Genomic DNA, 16,102 nt, shown 5'->3' on the forward strand with positions numbered 1-16,102 from the left:
TTTAATGTGCATTTGGTAGAGCCTAATAATGTGACTTACACAAACATTTTCCCACCTTTATGTAATTGTAAAAGTCTTTTTTTTTCCCTAGCAGTACAATTGAAATCAATTGGTTTTTCAGAACAAAAATAGGTTCTCTTTTAGCTGAAGAACTGAAAGTAGGAGGCACATTAATTCCCCGCAAATGAAATAAATTTGTATGAGGAGGGCCCGATTGTCCTAATAGCAACTTGATGTGAAGTTTGAGCTTTCTCATAGCATGCATTTTTGCATCCCAAGATTATGCTACCTGAGGACAGAGTCTGGATTTTTAAAATTCTCTAAGAAATTAAATGTGCATCCAGGGTAAAGAGCTGCTGCGCTAGTTGGGCTGATCCCAGTCCCTTCTGCTGAAAGATGAAGGGTTTAGATAGACGGGCATCTCTCTTTCCCATTCTGTAGTTACTAGAGCTTTGGAGACCCCAGGGTCCTGCTTGAGAAGCCCCAAATGTACCTGGAATAGGCAGTTGTCACTCACAGGGACAATCTCCCAGCCTTCTAAGCCTAGGCTCTGAGGGAAGCCAAACGTGTGGGGGTCAGATGAGAGTATGCAATTGTGTCACAGGCCACATAGTGCAATAGTTCATGTGAGTTAATAACTATTATATCTTCTACTAATTATGTTTTTTAAAAAATAATCAGGACAAGGCTCTAAGTTCTAGGAAGACTCCCACCACCTTTCTGCTCAGTTTTCCAGGTATCCACCACAGCTATTTGGTGAAATCCCCAACAATTCCAAATGGTTTAGTAGCTATCATCACAGCAAGAAGTGTTTTGAAAATGTTTATAATCTCAAAGGGTTTGACCCAAAATTCATCACCTAGAATATCCTAAGGAGCAAAAGCTGGAAAAGATTTAGGAAGGATGAAGTCCACTGTGGTATTATTTACTAAAGTGGGAAACTGAAAATAACTTAAATGTTATTTTCATAGCATAGACTACTAAGTGTAAAAATGGCCCCTGTAAGTATTTACATAGAGACTTTTTTCAGGGGAGTGGGGTTTGAACCCAGGGGTACTTAACCACCGAGTCACATCCCCAGCCCTTTTTATTTTTTATTTTTATTTTGAGACAGGGTCTCACTAAGTTACTGAGATTGGCTTTGAACTTGCAATCTTCCTGCCTCAGCTTACTCGGTCTCTGGGATTCCAGACTTTTAAATGGTATGAAAAATAATAACACAATACTGAGTGGAAAATGTAGGTTGCAGAATTAATCTATGAGTTAGGTACACAAAGCTGAGTGATTGCAACTGCGTGTTTATTTTATAATACTTACACAGAGCTTTAAATACCCAAAGGTCTCCCCCCACCAGCCCAACTCTAAGTGTGATAAGACCAGAATAGAAGCCATATCCAGAGAGCACATCTGGACCGGCCTCCAGATGTGGAGCACTTGGACAGCAGCACAGGTGCTCTGAACCAAGCGAAGCCGGGTGTTAGGAGGGGGATGCAGAGGCAGGAGTGGAACAGGATCTAGGTCAGGGGGCGGTCGATATACAAGCCTAAGACCCAGTCAACTCCTCTTCCACCTACAAAGGCTTAGGAAGAAGTGGAGCACAAATGGACCAAGTTGGAGGATCAGGGGGCCCATCCAGAGCACTTCAGATGCTGCTCCTGGGTGGGATCAAGGCCCCAGGGCAGCAGGCTGTGGGCCTTGGGAAGCTGATGCCTTTCAGCAGGCAGGGGAATTGGAGTTGCGTCTGGCGGCCCGGCTTCTAAACAGGATTTTTTAAACTTCAGGAAACAAAGCAAACTCTCCCAGCTGTTTTGTTTTCAAAGTAGAGCTTAATCCACCATGGGGGGTTTTGTTTTCCCACATTTCAAAATCAATTTGGTTTTTTAAAAAAAAAAAAAAAAAATCAATTTGGAATGGGCACAAAGACTTTTCACCTCCATATCTAGTTTTAACGGCTCCCAGGAAAACATTCATGTTTTCCTTGTTAAGCTGCATATAACCATCCGTTAGGAAATTCACACTAAAGCTATCTTTTTTTTTTTTTTTTTCCTTTGCCATCCTGGGGACTGAACTCAGGGCCTCACGAATGCCAGGCAAGCACTCTACCACATGTTCCCAACCATGATTTGTGAACAAGGTATTTGCTTGTAAATAACTCGACATCAGATTTAAGCAAGTGAACAAGCCAAGGATATCAAAATGAGGGCAGAAGAACAGCAGCAGAGAGGGAGGAAGCAGAAGGGGCAGGCGTGTAAGAAGGAGGAGGAGGCAGAAGGACGGGGGCCCAGCTGGACCTTGTGTGGGTGGAAAGCTCCTGCAACGTATGAACAGCCTCACGTGGGACCGTGGAACGGTCGGGAATGGCGGATTCCAGGCTGTCGTGCATGTTAGGAGGGGCTTTTCTTGTGGCCTCAGAATTGCACCCACTAGTCAAAGCTAAGAAAGAATGTCAGGTGCCCCCAAAATATTCTGTCCAGGAGCTTGGCCATCCACACAGAACTTGCTAAGCAGTGACCATGAAACCCAGCCCAATGTTCCCAAGCCCATCACCCACCATGGGGCATGTATTGGAGCGGAGGAGGTTGGTGGGATCTAGAGTGGGGGGATTCTTTCCAGAGAGTCATCATGCAGGGGACACCAACCGTTCCTCTCAACCCAAGCGAAGGGAAACGCTCAGAGAACCCGCACCTTGCCTTCCCAGGTGTTGTGCAGAGGCTGGAAGCTGTCCCCATGCCATCACAGGGCTGAGCCAGAGCACAGGGTGAGGACTTGTGTCTCTGCAGTTTGGAGAAAACTAAGACTGGAGCCTGTCGTGTGCCACATGGGCACACGACACTGTGGGTATGCTGAGCCACACAGGTGAGCACCACAAAGATTCCTGCATGCCCGTTGCTGGCCACGCTCCCTAGTCTGGCCCACACTCGAGAGGCAGCTACTGTGTTAACGAAGTTCACCTCCGAGCACCACTAACTAGCGTGATGAAAACTTGAAGTGGGGTGTACTATATGAAATAGGTAGTATTCAGTTACGTGGATTGGCCAAAATCTTCAAGAGACTCTCCTCACATGAGCAGGGCATGGGGTTAGGGAGCCAGAGCCTGTCCCTTCAAAGGAACGTGGGACTGGGTCCTACAGGGGCCTGCAGCCAGCACTTGGTTTGAAGGAATCATTTGATGCTGACACGCCAGTCCCCTGAAACTGGCCTCTTTGGTACCATCATAAATGAACCTTCCCTGCAAAGGCAAAGGGCTGTCCTGACCACCCAGCAGCAGAGCTGCCAAGGAAGAGCAGCCCTCGCCTCTGGTGGCTGAAATGATCCACCACACAGCCCCAGGGTCCTGTTGGCTTCGACTGGTTCCAGACACTGAGCTCAACTGGGAAAACCAAGGGGAACACTTCAGGAAAGATGACTGAAGAGCAGGAGATCAGGGAGGGCAGAGACCAAGGCCACCAGGTGGACACCACAGGTCACGGTAAATGACGCCGTGCCCAGGAACCTGGCTGCTGAAGTGAGGCACCTCTGACGGAGGTGGGTTCTTATGGGGCAAACTATTGGTGTGGGCAAGAGGGTCAGTTGCTGGAGGCAAGCAGGATTGGGCCAGAAGTTTTTTTTGCTGGAAAACTGTGTGGGTGTCCAGGCTCCTCCTCAGAAACTGTCCCTAGACACCTGCCATCTAACCCTGCCCTCTCCTGCCTCCTTTCCCTGGCCAACTGGAGGAGGCTGAGGCAGCAGGGTGAGGGCAGGAGTGGAACAAGGAGTGGGGAGCTGATGGAGTGCCAGCCACCTTCTCCCAGCTCCCCGCCTGCTGCTGAGGCCCAACGGGAGGTAGAAGAAAGCTCTCTGTTGGGTGAGAGTCTAAAGATGTGATGTGGCACTGCAGAGTCTCCACCTAAAATGGAGATATTTATTAATACCTACATGTGATGTGCCTGGCGTTTCACCCAGGAAAATGGAAAAATAATTCATCAGAGTGGGCTCTCAGGGTAACAATGAGAGGAAATCAGTTTACTCACGTTATGTCCAGCTGAATTCACTTGTCAGTCATCTACCATTTCTACTCCTGAATGAAAGTGACTTGGCATTTGTACTGTAAAGATTTCCAAACTCTTCCTTATACCTTATTAAGTAGAATAATAATTTTACTTATTATTGGGTGGTGACTTTGTTTTCAAGAATATTCTTTAAAACCACAAACTAGCCAGGTGTGTGGGGACACAGGCCCATACTCCCACCTACTCAGGAGGCTGAGGTAGGAGGAAAGTTCTAGACCAGCCTGGACAATTTAGTGGGACTCTGTCCCAAAATAAAATAAAAAGGACTGGGGATGGAGCTCTGGAGCACCGCTGGGTTCAATCCCCCGAACCAAAACAAGAACAAAACCTCACAAACTCAAGAGTGGGTGCAGCCATGTGGGCTCACTTAGGCGTCTCCTGTTGCTGCTGTAATAAGTTAGCGGCTTAAACCAACCCTAACTCCATAGCATCTGTGTGGGCCAGAACCCAAGCTGGGTTTTCCTAGGCTGACATCCCTGGCTCACTTCTCAATGGCTCCCTCACCCTTGCCTGCTGGCCAGCCAGGAATAATGGAGGCAGAGAGGAACGAGGCCCTGTGTGATCTTGAGGAGAAATCATACAACTAACTGGCTCTCAAAAGTCCCTGCCAGGTCTAAACTCTACTCTTCTCTATTTTGGAAAAATAAGTATTCAAAGAAGTCTGACCAGTGAAATCAAGAGACCTGGCTGCTCTTGTCCAGGGCCACCCCCAACTGAGGAAGCTCTGACATCCCCATGTGGAAGCCTCCGCAAGGCAGAGGAGGGGCCCCGAGGGCGAGGGCGCAGGTGGGGCCCCTCCCCGGCAGACAATGGGCTGTCTGTCTTTCTGCTGAGTCAGCACCCAGGCTGGCCGGCAGATGGCTGCTGACTCACAGCTGCCCAGGGGCCCAGGTTAGCCCCTGCGGGTGATTCAGGCCAGGCTGTCCCAGGCCTGCTGGTCTCAAGTCCTTGTCTCTGATGTCCTTGGAGCCCTCAGACCCTTAGAAGTTTCAAGAGGGTCTCAGAACATTAGAGAAAAAAGACCCTCAGGCACCATGTCTAGGTATGCTGCCCACCTGCTGCCCCTCACCTGACCTTTGCGGCTGGCTCTGTTTATGTTTTTTTCAACTACGCTGATATGTCTCTCTGATGGGGTAGCACAGCTCCATCCCTGGCCTGGCCTTAAAGTTCACTTTGTGTCTTCAACACCCCCTCCCCTTGGAAGACACCCAGGTCCCTCCAGCTTCCTCTAGTGGCTTCACTGGCTGGGATAGAGCCCAGGGCCTGGCACATGCAAGGCAAGTGCTACCACTGTGCCACACCCCAGCCCTTCTCTTCCATGTTGAGGTAATATCTTCTGCTACCAGGAGCTCTGGGCCACAGATGAGGAAGCCAGGATTTCCTGTTTCTGCCCTCCCACCAGCTGTGTGACATTCAGCAAGTCACACCTTCTCTGGGCCTCCTGGGGGTCTGACTCTGTTTCTTCCAAGGTCCCTTCCAGAACCAGAATGAGGGCACTTGAGCAGATGGTCCTAGGTGTTCTGCTCCCAGGGTGGTCATGCTCTCTGCCCTCTGCCTGCCACAGCTCCCTCCTGGGGGTCTCAGGAGCCCCCCCCCCATTCTGCCAAGGCTCCTTCCCTTCTCCTGATGTGTGTGTGGGGCTCTCAGCCCTTCCCCTCCCAACCTGGGCTGTCACTTCCACTCACCGCCCTGTAGGGTGGAGTGGGACGGTGTAACCAGAAACTGTAGTGGGTCAGGACTCATGTGGAACCTGGTCTGTCACCCTCCCCAGCTGGATCTGCCAGACCAGCACTGGGTCAGCCAGGAGGTGGGAGAGATTCCGCCTACTCAGATTCCGGAGGACTGCTGCGGGGTGACTGTCGCCTCTGACCCAAAGCTTATCAGCAGCACCAGGGTCCCACCCTCCCCTCCCCCCTCCTCGCGGCTGGGGCCCCGGGGCAGCTCCACCCCAGGTCGCCTCTTTCCACATCTATTTCAGTCATTTCCCTGGAAAAAAAAAAAAAATGAACAGTCTTTGATTCTCATCCAGAAGGAAATTCTGCTTTTCGGTTTTTCCCGTGGGTTCTCGCACCCCTCCGCCTTTTCAAAGGAAACCGAGTGCAGCTATCAGCCGGCCTTCCCGCGGCCCAGGCGGACGTGGGCTGGCCTTCCCGGGAGACCTGCTGGGGACGTGCCAGGCTGCTCCCCGGCCTGTGCACTCTGCCAGGCAGGGCTGGGCTTCCCAGTGGCATCATGGCCCACCGTGTTTCGGCTCGTGTCTGGCCTCCCTTCTTGGACACGTACCTCCTTGCCCAGCACCCAGAGCCCTCTGCACGGTGAACTGCCATCTGGGTGCCTCTGTGAGGTCGCCCAGTTCCCCAGAGAGGGCGGCCAGCGCCCCTCGCACCTACAGGCCCCGCTGGGGTGGGAGGGGAACAAAGGCGCGCTGGGCCCGGGGGGAGGCTGGGGGTCTCCTTCGCCTGGACCTGGCCGAACGGCCGCGGGGCTGCTGCTCCCCGTCCAGCTCCGGGTGGGCACGGGGTAGGCTGCGCCGGGCCCCGCAGGGAACAGCAGGCCTGGCGCGGGGCCCTGGCCAGGCTGCTAGCAGGGTGGCGGGAGGGGCCGGGAGCCTGCTGGGCTCCGCCTCTGCCAGGCTGTGACCCTGCGTGACACGGACCTGAGCCTCCCTCCCCGGCCCCTCGAGTGGCGCGATAACCCCTGCCCCGTCCGCCGGGCTCCTGGGCCGGAGGTCGGGCGCCCTCGGAGGAAACCCCGAGAAGGGCCAGGGCCTTTGTGGGTCCGCGGAGCTGCGACGCCCCTGCCCCCAGCCGCCCTCCGCCCAGCTCGGGCCGCGTCCGTGGCCTCGTGCTGCCCCCTCGTGGCCAGACGGCGCCTCGTGATTCCCTGGTTAAATCTCTAAATTCTCAATCATAGGAGAATTTAAATCCATAATAAAGCAATTAATAATAATGAAGGTAAGGTAATGAACCCTGTCTGGGTTCTACTCATTTTTATGCCAATGCAGGTATAAAATGTAATGTTCCGTTTTTCTCCAGGGGGCAAGTGGCCCTCGAGGGCAGAGCATACCATGTGGAACTGGCCCTCAGGGGCCTGGAGCTTCCCTTCCCTGCCTGCTGCCCCGCCTGCCGGCTCTCCAAAGCCTCCGGGAGCCCCCTGCGCCTGGGTTTCCCCGGAGTTCCACCAAGATCGTGAGGCACAGTGGGGACCCGGAGAGAAACCAAGGCTCGGGACAGCTCCTCCTAGGTACCTTGGAACCTCATGAGTCCCTCCAGATGACAAAGCACGTTGGACGCAGGGGCTGGGCTGGAGGGAGATCAGAGCCCCTGCATGTCCCCAAGCTCACCCTGACTACTCCCCCGCGGTGTGGCTGGGCTGCTGTGTGTTGCAGGAGCCATGTGCCAGCCGGCTGCACCCACAGGAGCACCTCTGACCTCCTCCCGCCTCTCCACACCCAGCCCTCTGCCTAGTTTTTCCTGAAAGCATGTCAGAGGTGGAACTGAAACCCTAATCTGCCTGGACGTATTTGCCAGGGAAATGAGGCCACAGGGGCTGACCAGTCACGACTTGGCCTCTGGGTGCAGGGGAAAAAAGGAGACAGGAAACTGGGACATCAGGCAAACCTGGGTACAGTCACACCTATGCTCAGCGACCTTATCTGATCACACAGTTTGCAAATCCAGTCAGGGCAAAGATCACATGCACTTACCTAACATGCCACAAGGGACTTCCTATGGCCCCAAAGCAGAAAAATGTCCACAGGTGTCAAGCAAACTATCATTTGAAGAGTGGAACATTTTTCTGGAGTTTTTTTTGTTTTTGTTTTTAAAGAGAGAGAGAGAATTTTAATATTCATTTTTTAGTTATCGGCGGACACAACATCTTTGTTTGTATGTGGTGCTGAGGATCGAACCCGGGTCGCACGCATGCCAGGCGAGCGCGCTACCGCTTGAGCCACATCCCCAGCCCCTTCTGGAGTTTATATCATGTCCTAAATCGCTACTTTCCTAATTAGCTTTGTGACCTTGGGCGGGTCTCTTAACCTCTCTGAACATGTGAAACAGGACAAATAATCACAACTTCACAAGAGTTTCCTGATGGTCATGAGATGATGTGCACAAAAAGACCAGGCCCCGGGCTGGAGCTGGGGCTCACAGGTAGGGCGCTCACCTAGCACGTGTGAGGCCCTGGGCTCGATCCTCAGCACCACATAAAAATAAATAAATTAAATAAAGGCATCCTGTCCATCTACAATTTAAAAAAAAGACCAGGGCCCGTCACCCAAGAGATGTTTTTGAAGTGAGAGTTTTCCATGACGGTATGAGACCGAGGTATGATCTCATTTAGTGACCCCAGAGACGAAAGCTACGCAGAAGGACCACCTAGACACCTGCCAGGGTCCTCAGGCCTCACACTGGCCAAGAAGTGGACCTGCGTGTCATTTCTTAGTGCCACAGTGTCAGAGTCCTTCTCGGGAACCCTGTCCTAGAACAGCCCACGTGGCTTGCCCCACTGTGCCTGGCCTGGCCTCTGTGCCCGTCCTCCTGCCTCCCGCCTGGCCTGGCCTCTGTAGCGGTCCTCCTGCCTCCCGCCTGGCCCCTTCAAGCTCTCAAGTGGTCCTCTCACTGGCTGCCGCAGAGCCACACAATTTGGCACCCCGGTGACAGAGTTCCTCTCGGATTGGCCAGGGGTCTCCAGAACGCATGGTCCTGCCTGCTTAGGACACAGGGCCCAGGGTGACCATGCTGTCCAAGGCCAGGAGTGGGAAGGGAGCGGCGGGAAGCCAGGGATCATTGGCCATTAGGGGAGTGAGGATAGGAAGGCTCCCAGGGACCTGCTGGGGAGGGAGGAAGAGGACAGTACTTCCCAGGTCAAAGGGCACGAGCTTGCAGCCCAGCTCACCGTGATGGGAGGCTGACTGCCCGACTGTCCCTTGGGTGGGGAAGGAACAGCTTGTATAATTGCCTGGCAGTGTCCCTCCCCCTGTCGACTGGCCTGTTCTGCAGGCTGAGAGGGAAAGGCCTGGGGAGCTGGCATCCAATCCTGGGTGCTGTTCCCACCTCCCCAGCACGTGGAGGAGGCGAGAGCCCTTCAGACTTGAGGTCACTGCTGGGGGCTGGCACCCTCCCTTCAGGGTACACAATTTAGTCCAAAGAAGACTCAAGTCATTTTCCAAATTCTCTCCCACACACCGGTCTAAAACTCTTAAGGCTTTGGTGGTGAGTAATGTGACCCTCTGTGGGAGGGAAGGACCCTTTCCAGCTTGGGAGAAAGGGGGCCCTTGCCCTGGAAGGATTGTCCCTACACAGGGGCAGAAGCCTGCGCTCATCTCCAGTGTGCTGTGCTGCTGTGACGGCATCTCTGTTCCATGGAGGGGGCTCCACGCACCTTTCCCACACTAGCTCATTCAGTGCTCACGACAGCCCAGTCCATTTTGCTGGTGCAGTGGGCACGTCCAGGGTCACAGCGAGTGGTCACAGAGAGGTCGATGGCAGTGTCCTGCTCTGAACAGCCATCTTCCGGCACCAGGAAGGCCTGGGACTCCCTGGGCCTTCCTTCCTTCCTTGAACGAGGGCAGGATTGAGTGAGATCACGCATCTTAAGCTTCCGGCACAAAGCAAGGGCTCTCCTTCCCCAGTTTGTCCTCCTGCGAGGAGACAAACCAGCTCCCTCAGTGAAGGTCTGTCCAGCACCGAGTGCCTGTCCAGTATCTGAGGAATGAGCGAAGGGCTGCTATTGCTGGGGTGGGTGGCAGAGGTGAGGTTGAGCATAGTGGGTGTGCATAGGAGGCTGAGGACAGAGGGCCAGGCTGTGGCCAGGACAGTGGCTTCCCCGGGTCTTGCCCCAGGGCTGAGGTACAAGCCTGGGAGGTCTGAGCCCCTGAACAGACTTCATCTCCCTGCCCCTTGGATCCTGGTGCTAGGGTTCCCCCAACGCCTGGGAGCCCAGAAGCCAGTGCTAGGCCCATCAGAATGGTCACTAGAGCAGCACAGGGAGCCGGGAGGCCCCTGGTGAGGAGGCCCTACCCAACCTAACCCTGCAGTGCCAAGATCCAGGCCACCCTTGGGTGGGGTGCAGGGGGCTGGCACAAGGATGCTTCTTGCAGCCTAAGATAGCCCAGGCCCACACCCAAGCCATGGCTGTCTCACCCCTGCCCCAGGCCGGTCAATCCCTGGCAAATGCACAATGTTTCTTGGAACTCAGAGAAAGGTTTCTGTCGGGCCACACAGAGCCCAGGTCCCTGCTGGAAGATCTCCAAGCCACATTGGCACAGTTCAGCTGTGACCCAGCTTCACCCACCCAGGCTGTCCAGGGACAGGGCCTGAGGGAGCGCTCGCCTCTGTTGATCAGGATTACGAGGGCCAAGGCCAGGTGCACCTGGGCCAAAACAAGCCGACCTTGACCAGGCCCTGTACCAGGGTGTGCTTGCACCAGTTCCCTTGAGTGTCCTGCCACTCGGCTGATTGTATGCCTGGGATGGTTTCGAAAAGGGCTGAAGCTCACCACACCCTGTTCCAGCTGAACCGTTTCCGCTTATAGGCACGGCACCCTCCGTGCCCAGCACAACATGAAACGAACTGGGTTTTCCCACAAAGTGGAGTTGCTGAATCTCAATTGCTTGGATGTTTTGGGAGTGGCTGCTTAAAAATGCCACCCGCTGCTTCGGTTTGCTCTGCTCTTTGTGAGTACACACACACAGCCCCAGACTCCAGGAGAGGTTAATCTGGTGTCCTTGTTCCGTTTCATTCCATGTGACCAGCTGAACTGGGCCTTTCTTGTTCAAGATTTGCAAAGGATAGCCGAGACCCTGCTTCAATTGCTGGCATTTCAAAGGGGTTCTTGAAATGACAAAACTGTTCCTTTGGCCTGCCGACATTTCATCACGGGTAAATATTTTTGAAGTGCCCACACCGAGGGTGCTTGCCAGTTCTGAACCCAGATAAGGGGGAAAGTTCTTTATTCTGTTGTGGAGGCCAGTTTAGTCAGTAAACTGCATTTATTTTAACTTCTGAAAACCTCCCTTTGCCTGGTAGAGGGGGAGGGGTCATTTTGTTTCTGCAAATGAAAAGGAGGAAAACTTTTGCCAATGCAGAGTATTTCTTCAATTATCATTTTCGTTTCCAGACAGCACTTGTTTTCTGAAACCCTCAAATTACCTTATTTCTTTGTGCTAAAAATAGTTAGTGGGACAGGGGTGGAACTCATGACTTGTAGCAACTTGTGAATTCACCAGATGGTTTCGTTTCTTCTGACCCGTTTTCTCCCTTCCTCTGCTCCACCCAAGAACAAATCATTCAGATACTGGACTGCTACGGTGACTCAGGGGCCATTCCATCACTGAGCGTCCTGGCCTCGGCCCTGCACTGACCCCTCGTGGTACGGGGAACTCACCAGCTCTCACCCTGGGAACAGGCTGCAGGGCTGGTCTTCAGGCAGGCATAGAAACCGTAGGTGTGGTCCCTTGGCACCAAATGCCATGTGATGTGCTCTCTAGCAACAAGGCTCTGAGCTGGGCACTTAGTGATTTCCTCCTACAAGGGTCAACGTGAAACAGACTGGCTCAGCAGAGTCCCTTGGGACTTAGATGCATAGTATTAACTACTTTGGGTCTTCACCAAAGCTTGGCCACAGGGGAGCTCCCTCACAGAGGGCTGGGTCTCCTCCCCTTGGGTGTCGTCAGGGTGTGCCCACTGCCTGACACAGTGCATACCCTGTACCTATTGGAGTGTCAACTGCAGGGAGCCTCCACCCTCCACAGGCATCCATTTCCTGCTGTGGGTCCCTGGTGAAGACCAGAAACACACAGAGTCCAGCTCTGCTCATAATCTAGCAGGACAGTTGGGGGCCAGGCACAAGAAATGCCACTTACAGCAGAGAGCACTGGGTTTTAATTGCTCAAGGAATAACACAGGCTGAAAGGGGCACTGGGTCAGCTTTTTCTGAGTGCCAGGGATTGGGCTGTGCCTTTGGGGAAGTGATAAGGACAAAATGTGCAGTGACCTCCTGCCCCGGCCCACCATCTCTGAGAATACCACCAATCTCACAACTGCAAAGTGGAAATAGTCTCCGCTGGCAGACAGGGAACTCCGGGGCAGAGGAGTTAGGCAATTGCGCCAAAGGCCAGACCTTCAATGCAGGTCAGTCCATCACCAGATCCTGAGTCCTGTCCACCAGCCCTGCCTTGGGAGGGTCTCACCTTACCAGGTACCTTTGGGGCTCAGCTTGAAGCAGCTTCCCAAACAGGCCCACACTGCTTCTAGGAGGCATAGCCAAGAAGGGAGGGTGATGCCCTCAGGTTCTCTAAGCACAATACCGAGTGGGGTGGGAGGCAGAGCCTCAGGTCACTGAGCCTGACCTAAAGACATGGCCAGCAGGCAACCCCAGGGGGGCAGGCTGGCAAAGGTGTGGGCATCTATGTGACTGCTGGATGAGTTCCCAGTGGCACATAACTGAGAAGTTGTAGCCTCGATGATATTGAATCTCATTATAAGGGTGCTTTGTAAAGGATCCAGTGAGCTCAGGCTTGGATGATGCGGGGAAACTGGATCATGGGTTGACATGTGATAGAGTGGCTAAGTATGCAGACTTTAAGTACGCAGGGCTTTCATCCTGGCTTAGCCAATTGCTAGCAGGGTGAATTCACATCCTCCTGAATTTTCCCCCAACACAGGGTTTCTGAAAGATGTTAAATAAGTTACTTCACGTGAAGTAAAATGGCATCTGGCACGCAGTGCTTATGTAAACGGGGCTGCCATCTTTGTTCCGGCAGAATTCAGCAAAGGTGTGTGCCTTCACTTACTCAGTGCCCAATCAGGCTGAAAGGTTTATCTGGGGCTTAGACCAACCTGCCCAGATCCACCAGGGAACAGTCCCTGCTGTGAATAGGTTTATGGTCAGCTGATTTGCAACCTGGAAAGGTGGCCTCTATTGGCACCATTACTCATTGCTGACTGGGACTGAGAACTAGGCAGCTCTAAGAACACAGAAGGAGTACAGGAACTGGTCATGCATGTGGAGGAGGACTGTCCTGGACCAAGAACACAGTCATCAGGAAACAGCAGCCATGAGAAGCCCTATGCACTGGCTGTGGAGTTAGCTTAACCTTTAAAGTTATTTCGTCCCCTCTAAAGCCAGTGCTAATGTTCTCAAGAGATGGTGACCCCAAAAGTTTCTGGTTACATGCATACCTAGAGAACGCACAGATGGTGTGACTTGAGTCACACATGTGGAAAAAAGTCTTTAAGATGTTCATAGGAACTATTTTTTTTAAAGGAACTATTTTAAAGGGGTTCCTGTTGGCCTTATTTGGGATAATCTGAGCAAAAATAATAATAATAATAATAATAATAATAATAATAATAATAATCCTAGTAATGGGCTATAATTTAATAGAAAGAGCACATATTGAGATGATGTGTGTGCCAGGCAAAGTGGAGTATGACAGCCTGGGCAACTTAGCCAGACCCTGTCTCCAAATAAAAAATACATAAAAAGGGTGGGTGACATAGTTCAGTGCACATGGCCCTGGGAAAAAAATATTTACTTTTTCTTTAAAACAATAATTTTTTAAAAAGTAAAGACAGAACTATTCCAGATGAAAGAAGACAAGGGACATAATGACTAAAGGAAATGTATAGTTCTATGTTGGACCCTCAGCATAAAATAGGACATGAGCAGGAAATTTAGCGAGAGTTGAAGACAGACAGAATCTGGAGTGATGTGGTCACAAATCAAAGAACATCAAGGGTTCTGGGAAGCACAGAAGCCAGCAAGACGCACAGCTTCCCATCACCTTGATTTCAGACTTCTGGACTCCAGAACTGTCAGAGAACGAGTCTTTGTTGTCTTAAGCCACCAGCTAGTGGAAGTTTGTTACAGCAGCCCTAGGAAACCAATCTGCAAGACACTGCAGTCAGTATCCATAAACCTGATACTCATTGCCATTTCCTGCAAGCTCAACTCTATGTGCAGCATCTTACATATGTTATCCTTTAATCTTCCCAACACCTGCATACAGGATGTTTGATTTGCAGAAGTTAGGACTGTGCCAAGCACTGAGCCCAGGCCCTTCGACTCCACCGTCTGTGCCAGTATCAGCTCTTGTGTCCCACAAAGCTCTGCTCTCTGGGACACAGTTTAGTGTTCCCTGCACCACTTAAAACAAAACCAAAACATACCAAAGAAGCATGTGAAGGTTGAGATTTGGCTCAGGGACCACCAGCTTGCTACCCCCAACCTGTTCTTCTAACTGCGCTCTTCAGACTCTTTTTTTCTTCCCCAGCACTGGGAATTGAACCCAAGCGTATTGTAGTAAGCTACATCCCTAGCCCCTTCTAAGAAAATTTTGAGACAGGATCTGGCTAAGTTGCTCAGATTGACCCTGAATTTAAGATCCTTGTGCCTCAGCCTCCAAGTGGCTGGGATTAGAGGTAGGTGCCACCATGCCTGGGTTTAGTCTTATCTGTGTAAAAGTAATATAAACATTTATGGAAGGGTAGTTGCTGGGTTTCTGTTCTCACAACTAAAAGGCTCAGGGTTTACTCTAGTTAAACAGGCTGACTGGGCTGCACAAAATAACCACACAAGAGACACAAATACCTTTTTATTTGGGGTCGCTGTGTTGGCTCCTCTGACCTTAAGGGTCCACAGTAAGAGAGAGAGCAAGAGTACCGATGACCCCTTTTATGGAGGAGAAGCTATTCAAATGAGGCAAGGGGTCAGGTTTCAGGGGGCTGAGTCTATCTTCATGATGTCCACTGTCAGCAGGTTGATTGACACCTGGGTAGGCCACACCCAAGGGCACAGTATTAGAAGGGGACACACACAAGGCACTTCCATGAAAGATTCTATCCTAATCAGGGCGGGGGTTATATTACAAAGGAACAGGTGAGCATAGCTTCACCCATGGGGCTGTAGCAAGACACACCCATGCACGAGACACCGATCCTCGAACCCAAGAAGGGTGGGGAAAGCTCTGCCACATTTATGTAACTGAGTGCCTCAGCACCCAGCCGGGGAGTGTGACTCAGTCACATGCAAGGTTGGTTTCCCACAGGTAGTTGGATTAAAAAAAAAAAAAAAAAAAAAAACATGCTTGGTAGCACACACCTGTATTCCAGTGGCTCAGGAGGCTAAGGCAGGAGAATCCCAAGTTCAAAGCTAGCCTCTGCAATTTATCGAGGCCCTAAGCAATTGAGACCCAACAAAAAAGGGTTGAGGATATGGCACAGTGTTTAAGTGCCCTGAGTTCAATCCCCAGTACCCCCAGCCCCTCCAAAAAAAGCTCAAATTTGAAATAAATGAATTGATGGAATGAATGGATGAGATCTTAAGTGTCAAGACAGCTGGTGGTATGTTTCATAAATGGTTAAAGTCAAGATGTTCCAGCCTTTCAGAATGGACACAGGCTTGAGGCTGTGTACAAGAATCCTTCTGAGTCAGATACCCAGGCTCTCCCATGTGCCTATTTGTTCTACTTCGCTTTAAAAAATTTGGTCTTTGAGGGAAAAAAAAATTCTACATAATTAACTTACTACAGCTCATGGTGAGTTAAGAAATGGCTTTTAGGACAAACAAATATTATGAAATTATCTTGTTGGAAACTCAAAATTTAAATGAGAAAGGCTTTTGGTTCAGATCATGGTGTTGATGGGGACAATAACCAAGTGCTATGTAAAACTGTTAAAGCAAAACCTAGGTGAAGAACTGTTTCCAGAAGCATTTTGGGTACTTTTTGGATTTTGTGTGTATATTTACTGAGATTTCTTGGGGTTGGGACCCAAGTCCAAACTTAATTCATCATTGTTTTGGTCCTGGGCCGAGACACCTGATCACCAGGCCACATCCCCAACCCTTTCTATTTTGAAACAAGGTCTTGCAAATTTACTGGCTGTCCTCCTGACTCCACTTCCCAGTTGCTGGTCATGCATGTTTCACATACACCTCTACATACAGCCTGTTAATAATTTCACATAGTATTTTTAGTAATTTTGTACCTAAAACAGTTTATGTACATTGACCCATCACATTTATATATAAATGTTGGCAAATAGTTC

Source organism: Callospermophilus lateralis, chromosome 10 (assembly GCF_048772815.1).
Source record: "Callospermophilus lateralis isolate mCalLat2 chromosome 10, mCalLat2.hap1, whole genome shotgun sequence".
Lineage (NCBI taxonomy): Eukaryota > Metazoa > Chordata > Mammalia > Rodentia > Sciuridae > Callospermophilus > Callospermophilus lateralis.